At 35.0% G+C, this 13,610-nt stretch overlaps 1 protein-coding gene across 10 annotated transcripts in view; it reads left to right on the plus strand.

Annotated features, from left to right (window-relative positions):
* MROH1 (maestro heat like repeat family member 1) overlaps nucleotides 1-13,610 on the plus strand; it is a 207,750-nt gene that overhangs the window by 90,738 nt on the left and 103,402 nt on the right. The window lies entirely within an intron of this gene.

The following is a 13,610-nucleotide window of genomic DNA, read 5'->3' on the forward strand; positions in this document are numbered from 1 at the left end:
ATTATAATTTTACAATATTCACTTGAAATTGTTTTGTGGTTGTTACCATTTATGTTGTTGAAATTATTGTTTATATTATTTTCCTAGTTCTGTTTACTTAACTTCATTTCATAAAAATCTTCCCATGCTTCTCTATATTCATCATCTTTTTTTCTTTTTTTAAACAAGTTATTTATTTGTTTTTTCAGGAGATACATATAGAAACAATTTTCAACAATTGTTTTCTGACATTTTAGAATTCAGATTTTCTACCTCCCTCTCTTTGCTCTACCCACCCATCTAATGCAGTAGTCTGATATAGATTATACTAGTGCTTTCAGGCAGTACATATTTCCATATTGCTCATGTCATGAGGAAAGACACATATCACATACAATAAAAACCTCATGAAGGAAATAAAATGAAAGATGACATACTTTGATCTGTAGTTAGATTTCAATAGTTCTTTCTTTGGCAGGCCTTTTTCATCATAAGTCCCTTTGTAAAGATTAAAATTTAGGGGAGACTGAGGCAGGTAGAAATTAGTTTCTCTCTGCAAGGAGTATTATATTTTTTTAGAGGTTTATTAAAAGTTAAGGATTAAAGAAAATACAGGATAAGAAACACGTGGTGCCTAGGCCACAGAGGCCTAGACAAGACCTCACCTACATTATGGAAAGAGCCACGTCTGCCCCAAAACGGAAGTCCAAGAGCAAGAGCACTTAAAAGTCTTTGCAATCAGCTTAAATACCTTCTCGATCTCGCCCACCTCAGAATTCCGTGAGATTACAAAGCATTTTGGGGAAGTGGAGCAAGGAATTGTGGGGATTGTAGTCCTGCATTTGAGTCTATTTTTTTACATTCCCCTGTTTGAGCGTTTGAAAAAAAATTAATTTTTTTCCAAAGGTTCATGAAAATATAATAAATTTAAAGATTACAATAATTTGAGGATAAGATAAAAAAAAGAATAAAACCAATAATTGCTGAAACGCATTGACAAAAAGCCAGTTAGGGGGCAGTCCCCTTTGGCATGAAAGTATACATACAAATAAATGTTCAATTTTGTGCAACTTGTGGTCTGGAGGCTTCTTCATGGTGGCTTCTCCAACAGTTCAGTTCTGGATTCAGAGAGGTAGCATCTTTTTTACCTAAAATTCTTCTCAAAAGGAATTTAAACTTTGCAATTTAAATAATGATATTTTTATATTCCCCCCATTAAGAGGGTGATTGAGAAAAAAAAAGGATCACTTAGGGATGCATGGCTGAGGTATGAGGCATATGAATCAATTGGCAAGAGATATTAAAAAGACACCAGAAAAATCGAAATAAAAAAAGAAAAAACTGGATGAAAATATAGACTATCAAAGTCTTTATGTGTAAAAATTCCAAGTAAAGAAAAATAAATCTATAACAGATCCTTCAATCAGGGCCCAATCAAAATGATCTAAGCAATGATGCATTTACCCAGTCAATAGCCAGGACTACAGAAAGGTACCACACTATGAAAGGCAGAAAAGAAAGGGACCAGATTATAGAAGCCAAGTAGGAGCCAAGTTTGGGGATACTAGTCTGTGAGTATCTTCAGAGTGAGTGTGGACACAAGGAAAGCCTACATCTTAACATAAGTCAAGTGTCGCAACCCCAAGTCTCACACTAGATTCAAAACCTTTGTATTGGCCTAGAAGTGCATCAATCCATCCTGGATTGGCTTTTCTTTGGCCCCGTGCAATGGCTCTTGTGCCTGATACAAAATATCTTGTGCAAGATACAAAAATATCTTGTCCTGGAATCAGACAGAATAATTAAGCAAAGTCCCATAATTTTTTGAAATAATTAGTGGCATCATTTTTATAGTCACAAGCTTTTTGGGCATGCTCTGACAAATGTATTTCAAACTTGTACTACTGAAAAATCAAAACCTTAATGCTGGTGACATGTGCTTTAAATATAAAAAGGAGAGAAAAAATAAAAAATACTGAAAAGTATATTGCACATGTGAGAACAATATAATAATAAAAGAGCTTTAAAAAATTCAAAAATGTAGCTTATAATCATTGACACTCTGTGTCAGCTAAGAAAATATAAAATACAAGGCTTTCTCACCAAAAATGAGATCCATTTCCTCTTAATATCTGGCCATGATCACTGTGAGTAGAAGGCAAATGAATTGAACAGTAGTACAAATATATAGGTATCAATATCCCCAAAATTCTCAATAGCCCAATTAATTACAATAGCAAACAAACACTATCATATTTCACATAAGTTGCTGTATGGCATTTTTTAAAGCCTATGAATTGATGGATATTTGTCACAATTTTTACACATGTAGCAATCTTTCAACCTTGGTATTCAAACATATTTTTTATACAAAGTAAAACTCATCTTGGGTTAAGAACATAATCAAGAAATCTATATATCATTCTGGTGGAAGTAAAATAGTGAGCTGAAGAGTATAAATAAAGGGGTGCTCCATTTTTTTGGAGGCTTTTTAGGGGTACAAATGCCCTGAGATTAACTGCCCAACTTCCATTCACATATTTAGAAATGCGGGAAGGTTGGGGGTTATAAAATGTATTTCACTTCAGCTATGGGCCTTACCTTGTGGTATGGGCAGGTAAAATAACCAGAGATTGTTAAAAAAAAAATTTCCAAAAATCATATTTAAAAAACCCTTAAAAACAGTTGAGATATTTAGCACATTAAATTTTCCAAAGGTTGTTCTACAATTGTAACCAGTCCTGAAGTCCATCTATCCTCTATGTGATAATTCAATAGAAAGGCTGTTTTTTTTTTTCATATGGGCTTAATTACAATAATATTTATTCAGCACAGTTATAGGGGGAGAACAACAGAATTTAACAGTAGTTAACTCAGTACAGTTAAAATGAATTCAATCAACCTTCAGTGTAACAGAATAATCAATCCAGTAATATATGAATTTAACATCACAAATTTAAATCTTAAACCAAGCAAATATCAAAATGCAATAGAAATACAGAGATTTTTTATAAACCATTGGAGTCTGAAATGCCTTAGAACCTCCAGTCTTTAAGTTCCTTGGGTTCTTATCCATTTAAATGTCTATTGTTCGAAGGCAGAGTGGTAAGGGCTAAGCAATGGGGGTTAAGGGATCTGCTCAGGGACCCACAGCTGGGGAGTATCTAAGGCCAGATTTTAACCCAGGACCGCATGTCTTTAGGCCTGGCTATCAGTTCACTGAGCCACCCATTTGCCTCCCCAAAGTTGAATCTTTGGGCTGAATCTTTCTTCTGATATCAGGTCTGGATCGGGGGCTGAAAGCCCGCAGGCAAAAGCGGCTGAGCTGGGTGGGGTGGACGGCAAACGCAACAGGTCTGGATCGAGCAGCAGCTTTGTGAGGGTAAAAAAACCTTGGCCAGAGTAATGTGGCTCAAAAAAATTTCTAGGTACTAGATATTAAAAGTTGAACTAAAGATCAGAAAAGAAATCAGAAGATTGAGAGTTTTTTCTCCTGAAGTGGTTATGCCAAAACTGTAAAGATTAAAATTTAGGGGAGACTGAGGCATGTAGAAATTAGTTTCTCTCTGCAAGAAGTATTATATTTCTTAGAGGTTTATTAAAAGTTAAGGATTAAAGAAAATACAGGTTAAGAAAAATGTGCCTAGGCCACAGAGGCCTAGACAAGACCTCACCTACGTTATGGAAAGAGCCACGTCTGCCCCAAAACGGAAGTCCAAGAGAGAGCCGCCTACGGGGAAGACCCTTTAAATAAAATTTTGTTCTCGTCCCAGGTGAGAATTCAGTGAGATTAGAGGGCATTCTAGGAGCTAGCAAGGACTCCTGGGGAATGGAGTCCAGAGTTCAAATCTCAATTTTACATCCCCCCCCCCCATTTGATCCTCTGGGAAGAAGTCCTTCCCCAAAGGATCCAAACTGTAAAGATTAAAATTTAGGGGAGACTGAGGCAGGTAGAAATTAGTTTCTCTCTGCAAGGAGTATTAGAGGTTTATTAAAAGTTAAGGATTAAAGAAAATACAGGATAAGAAACATGTGGTGCCTAGGCCACAAAGGCCTAGGCAAGACCTCACCTACATTATGGAAAGAGCCACGTCTGCCCCAAAACGGAAGTCCAAGAGCGAGAGCACTCAAAAGTCTTTGCAATCAGCTTAAATACCTTCTCGATCTCGCCCACCTCAGAATTCCGTGAGATTACAAAGCATTTTGGGGAAGTGGAGCAAGGAATTGTGGGAATTGTAGTCCTGTATTCAAGTCTATTTTTTTACACCTTGTGGTTATTTTGGAGACTTGCTTTGCTCATAATGGTTTAGTCCTTCACAGTTGATCACCATATAATTTCTGTTTCTGTATACGTTGTTCTCCTTGTTCTGCTCACTTCACTTTGTATCAGTTCATATAAGTCTTTTCAGGTTTTTCTGAACTTATCGTGTTCATTATTTCTTAGGGTGTAATAGTATTATATTACAACCATATGCCCCAACTTCTTCATCCATCCCCAAGTATTGGACAACCCCCCAGTTTCCAGTTCTTTGCCACTACAGAAAGAGCTGCTAAAAATATTTTTGTTCAGATAAGTCCTTTCCCCTTATTTCATCTCTTTGGGATACAGACCTAGTAGTGGCATTGCTGGGTCAAAGGGTATGCTTTATGGCTTTTTGAGAGTGGTTCCAAATTGGTCTCCAGAATGGTTGCACCAGTTCACAGTTCCACCAACAGTGTATTAGTGTCCCAATTTTTCCTTATCCCCTCCCAACATTTGTCATTTTCCTTTTTGGTCATGTTACACCAATCTGATAAGTGTGAGTGTGGTTTTACAGAGTTGTTTTAATTTGCATTTCTGTAATCAAACAATGATTTGGAGCATTTTATCATATGACCATGGATCATTTTAATTTCTTTCTCTGAAAACTAGCTGTTCATATCTTTTGTTGATTTTTCTACTGGAGAATGCTTTGTATTCTTATAAATTTGACTCTGTTTTCCATATATTTGAAAAATGAGGCCTTTGTCAGAGACATTTGCTATAAAGGTTTTTTTTTTTTTGTAATTTATTGTTTCCCTTCTAGTCTTGGTTTTGTTTGTATAAAACTTTTTAAATTTGATGTAATCAAAGATATATATTTCATTTTTCATAGTGTTCTTTATGTCTTGTTTGGTCATAAATTCTTCCCTCATCCATAAGTCTGACAGGTAAACTTTCCCATGTTCCTCTAATCTGTTCATGGTGTCACCCTTTATTTTTAGGTCAAGTATCTATTTTGACATTATCATGGTGTATGAAGTGAGGTGTTGATCTATGCCTAGTTCTGCCATACTGTGTTTTCCCAGAAATTTTTGTCAAATAGGGAATTCTTTACCCAAAAGCTTGGGTCTTTGGGTTTATCCAACACTAAATTGACTATGGACATTAATTACCATGTGTTGAATAACTCACTTATTCCATTGATCCGCTACTCTGTTTCTTAGCCAGTTCCAGATTGTTTTGATGATTACCACTTTATGCATTCATTCTTTCTTCAGTAGAGTGATATTACATTACATTCATGTACCATACCTTGTTTAGTCATTCTTCAGTTTATGGGCATCTATTTTGTTGCCTTACACAACAAATGGGAATAAAATATTGGAGCTTTATTTTTATTCCAAACCTCTTTGGGATATATAACCTCTGTATGGTAGTAACATATTTGGGTCAAAGATATATATTTTAGTCATTTTCTCAGTGTAATTCCAAAACTGTTTTCCAGAATAGTTGAAATCTCCCATGTTCTAAAGTTTATAGCTGATTATCTGTAGTTTACCTCTCCTCTTCTATAGAAAATTGCAAATGGAGTGATTCTTTCTACCCCAAATTTCCATCCCTTTTCCTTCAGTGGTAAGGCTAGAAGATGCTTTTAAATCATCAACAATCTCTAATTTGACTATTGATGTTGTAAATGTGACATCTTTGTCATTCTTACATTTTTTAAATTTACCTATATATCTTCCATTGATGTTTTTGATGCAAAGATTTTCTTCCCCAATCAATTGTTAAATAAAATACTTTCAGTTTCACACAACAGAAATTACCATTTTATCTTTTGTGATTGCTGTTATCCTTTGTTTGGTTAAAAATTCATTCTTTAGTCAGAGCTATGAAAGGTTTCTTATTCGGTTCTCTTCTAAGTTTTTTATGTGTGACATACAATGTTTGGGTCAAATTTACACTTTTTGTTTACTGTGGTGTATTATGTAGACATGACCTTTCTGAAGCCATACTAATTCTTTATGATCGCTTTTTTTCCCCTAGCTGTTAGTTAACAATTCCTTTAATAATACATTTTAGAATTTGGGTAGAAATTAATGTCAACCTTATTAGCCTAGAGCTTACAATCTCTACTCCCTTCCCCTTTTTGAAAATGAAAACAACTTTTACCCTTTGGCATCTGTTCCATGCTTCAGTGACTTTCCAAAGATCGTTGTTAGGTGAGTAATCACATATGCCACTTCTTTTAACATTAGAAATTGTAGTTTGCTTGGCAACTTTATAAGAATTGAGAACTTCAGAATCAAGGGAGAGATGAATAAAATTAAAGTAAGAAAACTGTGGACTAATAAATCTAGAAGCTGGTTTTATGAAAAACAGCAACCATAAAATAGATACACCTTTGGCTCATGTCATTTTAAAAAGGGAAGGAAAAAACCAAATTACCATTATCAAAAATGAAAAGGATGATTTCACCACCAATGAAGAGATTAAAAACAATTATTATTAGGAGCTATTTTTGTCCAGTTATATGCTCTAAGAAAAAAATCCCAGTGCCAGATAAATCCACAAGTGAATTCTATCAAACATTTAAAGAATAATTTCAATACTATAAAAACTCTTTGGAAAAATAGGCAGAGAAGGAATGCTACCAGAATTCCTTTTAATAAACAAATATAATGGTGATACCTAAACCAGGAAGAGCTAAAACAGAAAAAGAAAACTGTAGACCAAATCTCCCAAATGAATATTGAAATGTTAAATAAAATATTAGTCAGGAGATTATAATAATATCACAAGAATCATACACTATAACCAGGTGTGATTTATGCCAGGAATATTGAGTAAAAACATCAGCTTAATTGACCATAACAATAGCAAAACCAACAGAAATCACATGATTATCTTATTTGATATAGAAAAGCTTTTGACAAAATACGATATCCATTCCTATTAAAAAATATTAGAGGTGTAGGTAGGTGGTTCAGTGGATAAAGCACTAGGCCTGGAGACAGGAAATTCAAATCTAGCCCCCATCCTATGTGACTCAGGGCAAATCACTTAACCCTAATTGCCTCACCCTTGATCAATTTTAAGTCAGAAGGTATGGGTTGTTGAAAAAAAAATTAGAGAACATTGGAATAAATGGAACTTTCTTTAAAATGAAAAGTAGTATCTATCTAAAACTATCAGCAAACATCTGTAATGGATATAAGATAGAAGCCTTCCCAGTAAGATCAGTGGTGAAGCAAGGATTTCCTTTATCACCACTATTATTCAGTATTGTACTACCCATGCTAACTATAGCAATAAGAAGGGAAAAAGAAATTAAAGGAATTACATAGGCAATGATGAAACAGAACTATTACTCTTTGCAGATGCTATAATGGTATACTTGGAGAATTGGCTAAAAAAGTGGTTGAAATAATTAACAGCTTTAACAAGGTTGTAGGATGTAAAATAAGCCCATATAAATCATCAGTTTTTCTTTATATTACTAATAAAGTCTACCAGCAAGAGATAGAAAGAGAAATTTGATTTAAATTAACTATAGACAATATAAAATTCCTGGGACTCTACCTCTGAAGACAAATCCAGAAACTATATGAACAGGATTACAAAAAGCGTTTCCCACAAGGTCAGACCCAAACAAATAGAAAAATAATAATTGCTTATGGGTATGCTGAGTCAATATAATAAAAATGGCAGTTCTACCTAAATTAATCCAATATATTCAGTGCCGTTCCAGTCAAATTACCACAAAAAGTCTTTTATAGAGCTAGCACAAGTAATAAAATTCATCTGGAAGAAAAAAGGTCAAGAATATCAAGGAAATAAATGAAAATAAAAGTGAAGGAAGTTGGCCTAGAAGATACCACTTCTCAAACCATATTATAAAGTAGTAATCATCAAAATAATCTGGCACAGGCTAAGAAACAGAGTAGTGGATCAATGAAATAGATTAGGTACACAATACAAAATAATCATAGTAATTTAGTGTTTGATAAACCTAAAGAACCCAGCTTTTGAGAGAACTTACTGTTTGCCAAAAACTGCTGGGAAAACTAGAAAGCAGTATGGCAGAAACATCTCTCACTATATATACCAAGATGAGGTCAAAATAGGAACATAATTTAGACATAAAGGGTGATGGCATAAGCAAATGGAACATGTATTAGTTTCTATGAATAATGGAAAGAATTTAGGACAAAATAAGAGATAGTATTGAGATGTGAAGTGAATAATTTTAATTATATTAAATTATTAAAGTTTTACACAAACAAAAACAATGCAACCAAGATTAGAAGGAAAGCAGAAAGCTATAGAAAAAAAATTTTTTTACAGTATCTATGATAAAAGCCTTATTTCTCATATATAGAGAGCTGAGTCAGATTTATGAGAATACAAGTTATTTCCCAAATGATGAGGAGATGAGCTGCCAATTTTCAGACAAAGAACTCAGAGCTATTCAGTCATGAAAAAATGCTCTAAATAACTATTAATTAGGGAAATGCAAATAAACTCTAAGGTACCACCATATACCTATCAGATTGGCTAATATGACAGAAAAGGAAAATGATAACTATTGGAGTAGATGTGGGAAAATTGATGTAGTAATTGCACTGTTGTTGGAATTATGAACTGATCTAACCATAGTGGAGATCAACTTGAAACTATGCATAAAGTATTTTAAAATTTTGTATACCTTTTTATCCAGCAGTATTAAAAAAAAATCCAACTATGTCTATATCTCAAAGATAAAAAAATAACCTATTTGAATAAATATAATCTCTTTTTGTGGTGGCAAAGAATTGGAAATTGAGGGTATGCCCATCAGTTGGGTAAAGACTGAATAGGTTGTATTTGATTATAATGGAATACTGTTGTGCTATAAGAAATGTTGAGTAGGAGAATTTCAGAAAAACTTGGAAAGATTAAGATGAACTGATGCAGAATGAAGTGTGTAGAACCAGGAGAACATTGTACACAGTACCTACAATATTGTATGATGATCACTGGTAAATGACTTCAGTATTCTCAACCATACAGAGATCCAGGACAATCTCAAATGACTCATGGTGAAAAATGCTATCCACTCCAGAGAAAAAACTGATGGAGTCTGAATGGAGCAAAGCATACTGTTTTTTCACTTGTTTTCCCCTTGAGTTTTCTTCCACAAAATGACTAAAATAGCAAAAAGTTTTACATGGTTGCACAAGTATAACCTATATCAGATGGGCTTACTGTCTTGAAGAGGGAAGAGTAGAAATAGGGAGAGATGCAGATTTGGAACTCAAAATTTCCTTTTTTCCTTTTTTTTAATTAACTTTGGACATTTTTATTTAATTAATTTAGAATATTTTTCCATGGTTACAAGATTCATGTTCTTCCCCTCCCCTCCTTCTATTCCCTCCTGTAGCTGACACGCAATTCCACTGGATTTTACCTGTGTCATTGATCAAGACCTATTTCCATATTATTGACATTTGCACTAGAGTGATCAATTAGAGTCTACATTCCCAATCATATCCCCATCAACCCATGTGATTAAGCAGTTTTTCTTCTGTGTCTCTCTTCCCACAGTTCTTCCTCTGAATGTGGATAGTGTTCTTTCTCATAAGTCCCTCAGAATTGTCCTGGATCATTGCATTACTGCTAGTAGAGAAATCCATTACATTCGATTGTACCACAGTGTGTCAGTCTCTGTACAATGTTCTCCTGGTTCTGCTTCTTTCACTTTGCATCAATTCCTGAAGGTCATTCCAGTTCACATGGAATTCCTCTAGTTCATTATTTCTTTTAACACAATAGTATTCCATCACCAACAGATACCACAATTTGTTCAGCCATTCCCCAATTGAAGGACATTCCCTCATTTTCCAATTTTTTGCCACCACAACGAGCACAGCTATAAATATTTTTCCTTATGATCTTTTGGGGGTATAAACTCAGCAGTGGTATGGCTGGATCAAAGAGCAGGCAGACTATTAGCACCCTTGGGCATATGGAACTCAAAATTTTAGAAGAAAACTGCTAATGTTTTTACATGTAACGGGGGAAAAATAAAATATTTTTTAAAAGAATTGAGAATCTCTGCTATCATTCTATCATTCAATCCTTTTTTTTGGTTGAGTTTCCTCTTTTTTTTTTCCATTGTAGCTTAAAAATAACCCTTTTGGTTGTCTTTGGTATACCTGATGAGCCTCAACTCATTCTGTATGTTATTGCTCCTGACAATTTTTATTGGACTGTGTCCTACTCATTTTCTCTAAGTGTTTTTTTTTTTTAGTAATCCAAGTTGGGTGACGGATTTTCTTTATATCCACATTGATCTCTTTGGCCAGTTCCTCCTTAATCTTCTAATCAAAATTTATTTTCCTTTATGTAATCAGAATTTAGCTTTCTATCCTTCTTCTTCTGACTCACCATGTAAAATTTTAGTTGAGAACATACCTATTATTTCTCAGAATTCTTTCAAATTTACTCTCTCTAAATCTAGAGGCTGTGTATGGATATTTGCAGATTTTCTCTCCTCTTATATAAGAAATTACAAGGTAAAGTAGTTACTTTTCCCCACATTCTCAATCCTTTTTGCTTCAACTGTAAGGACAGAAGGTGCTAAGAATCACATGTTTTTAGATCTTGAAGAATCATTAACTGTTGATATTATCAATTGTGATTCTTGTCCTGTGACTAATGGAATGGACATGTGACTAGAGGAGCTAAATCAGATTAAACAAAACTAGAAGAAAGGAGAGAACAGATAAATTGGATGATCCACTTAAAAAATTAAATTGACTATATTTTAAAAGGAGAATTATTCTTTTAAAATTTTTTATTTTTATTTTATTCCAATAACAATTTATACATAATTTTTCCAAAGTGACATGATTTATGTTGTCTCCCTCCCCACAGTTGATAAGCAATTCCACTGGGTTATACCCATATTATCACTCAAAACATATTTCCACATTATTAGTTTTTGTAAGAGAATAATCTTATAAAACCAAAACTTTAAATTATGTACCCAGATAAACAAGTGATAAATCATATATTTTCATCTGCATTTCTACTCCAACAGTTCTTTCTCTGGAGGTGGATAGCATTCTTTGCCATAAGTCCCTCAGAATTGTCCTAGGTCATTGTTTTGCTATTAATAGCAAAGTCTATTACATTTAATTGTTCCTGTGAATAATGTTTCCTGGTTACTGCTTATTTCACTCTGCATCAGTTCATGTAAGTCTTTCCAGTTTGTTCTGAAATCATCTTGTTCATTATTCCTTATAGCACAATAGTATTCCATCACCATTATATGCTACAATTTGTTCAGCCATTCCCCAATTGAGGGACATCCCTGTAATTTCCAATTCTTTGCTACCACAAAAAGCACAGCTATAAATATTTTTGTACAAAAAGGTCTTTTCTCATTTGTTTTTATCTCTTTGGGATACAGATCTAGTATTGCTGGATCAAAAGATATGCATTCTAAAAGGAGAATTATTCTTGACATAAAATTTTCCTTTGGTTGGATGTCTCAGCCAAGTAGTGTAGACTATTGATTCATCAGAGTTCTAAGATCATAATTTATAATAAACAAAAGAGAATAATAATTAGAAAAGGATATGACACTCATTTAACAGTTTACCCTGAATTATTTAAGCACATTTTTTTAACATTTTTTTATTTGGTCATTTCCAAACATTATTCATTGGAAACAAAGATTATTTACCTCCCCCCCCCACCCCTCCCATAGCCAATGCATGATTCCACTGGGTATCACATGTGTTCTTGATTCAAACCCATTTCCGTGTTGTTGGTATTTGCATTAGAGTGTTCATTTAGAGTCTCTCCTCAGTCATATTCCCCCAACCCCTGTAGTCAAGCAGTTGCTTTTCATCGGTGTTTTTACTCCCACAGTTTATCCTCTGCTTGTGGATAGTGTTTTTTAGATCCCTGCAGATTGTTCAGGGACATTGCATTGATCCTAATGGAGAAGTCCATTACCTTCGATTGTACCACAGTGTATCAGTCTCTGTGTATAATGATTTCCTGGTTCTGCTCCTTTTGCTCTGCATCACTTCCTGGAGGTTGTTCCAGTCTCCATGGAATTCCTTCACTTTATTATTCCTTTTAGCACAATAGTATTCCATTACCAACATATACCACAATTTGTTCAGCCATTCCCCAATTGAAGGGCATCCCCTCATTTTCCAATTTTTGGCCACCACAAAGAGTGCAGCAATGAATTTTCTTGTACAGGTCTTTTTTCTTATTATCTCTTTGGGGTACAAACCCAGCAGTTCTATGGCTGGGCCAAAGGGCAGACAGTCTTTTATCGCCCTTTGGGCATAGTTCCAAATTGCCCTCCAGAATGGTTGGATCAATTCACAACTCCACCAGCAATGAATTAATGTCCCTACTTTGCCGCATCCCCACCAGCATTCATTACTTTCCATAGCTGTCATGTTAGCCAATCTGCTAGGTGTGAGGTGATACCTCAGAGTTGTTTTGATTTGCATCTCTATGATTATAAGAGATGTAGAGCACTTTTTCATGTGCTTATGTAATGGTAGAAATTTTAGGCTTCTGGGAGAGGTTATGAGCACTGTAATGGTTAAAAATTGTGGCTTCAGGATTTATGTAATATTGAACAGTGGCCGCTGTAATGGGGAAATTTAGGGGAGATGGGAGAGGTTATAATATTGTAATGGTTAAGAATGTGGCTACAGGATTTATGTAATATTAAACAATGGCCGCCAAGGAATTTACTTGTGAAATTCCTAAAAATGAAACACTCAAGTCAGAATGAAGTTTATGGAGGTTTAATCACACTGGGAGTAGGGAAAAGGATAGGGAGAGAAGGAGAGAAGAGAAAAAGGGAAAGGGGCTACTCAACCTCTGACCAAGGCAGAGGGAGTTTTAGGCCCAAAGGCCCAGGTGGAAAGAGTCAGTCCTTAACTCACGTGACCAATCTGAAGGAAAGCTGTCTGCGGGCGTCCTCCCTCTCCAAGCTCCTAACACCAACTCTTCCTAACACCAACTCGCGTCTCGCTCTCCCCACAGGAAGTGAGCGAATTCCAGAGGCTGTTCCCTACCTCACTTCCTGTGTCTCACAAAATCCAATGGTTGGCTCTAGCTTGGCTTAGGACAGCCCAGGTGGGCAGTTAGTTATTTCTGATTTGTCATTGACTAGCACATGCCCGTGTAGTGTGGGTGTGCACAATTTTGGGTGCTAGACCAAGATGGAGACTTTTAAAATTCACACCGCCAAGGAATTTACTTATGAAATTCCTAAAATGAAACACTCAAGTCAGAATGGAGTTTATGGAGGTTTAATCACACTGGGAGTAGGGAAAGGAGAGGGAGAGAAGGAGAGAAGAGAAAA

This window comes from Monodelphis domestica, chromosome 3 (assembly GCF_027887165.1).
Source record: "Monodelphis domestica isolate mMonDom1 chromosome 3, mMonDom1.pri, whole genome shotgun sequence".
Taxonomy (NCBI): Eukaryota; Metazoa; Chordata; class Mammalia; order Didelphimorphia; family Didelphidae; genus Monodelphis; species Monodelphis domestica.